We start from the raw sequence: 377 nt of genomic DNA, 5'->3' as shown, positions 1-377 counted from the left end.
AACTGATGAAGGCATTACTGTTTGAAAAGTATCTTTTATTCCCGGAAGAAAATTAAGATAATCAGTAATCTTTCAACAACAACAAAATTAAGAAGATTCGTGGTCACTTATCCTTTAAGCAGCAAAATATATGAATGCGACATCATTGATCAAAGTTGTCATTGTACTAGAAGTAGCAGCGGCAGTGTGTGTGTGTGTGTGTGTGTGCGTGCGTGCGTGTGTGTGTATATGCGTGTGTGTGTGTGTGCGTGCGTGCGCGCGTGTGCATGACTAAACCCTGACTGAATGACAAGAAAGTGGCTGACGAGAGCCAAAAGGCAATTCTCAGTCAATGATACCAGGGACGTCTTCAAGAGAACATCGTGCATGCGGGTGTA

Source organism: Babylonia areolata, chromosome 33, assembly GCF_041734735.1.
Source record: "Babylonia areolata isolate BAREFJ2019XMU chromosome 33, ASM4173473v1, whole genome shotgun sequence".
NCBI classification, from domain to species: domain Eukaryota; kingdom Metazoa; phylum Mollusca; class Gastropoda; order Neogastropoda; family Buccinidae; genus Babylonia; species Babylonia areolata.
Note: the sequence above shows the minus strand (reverse complement) of the source record.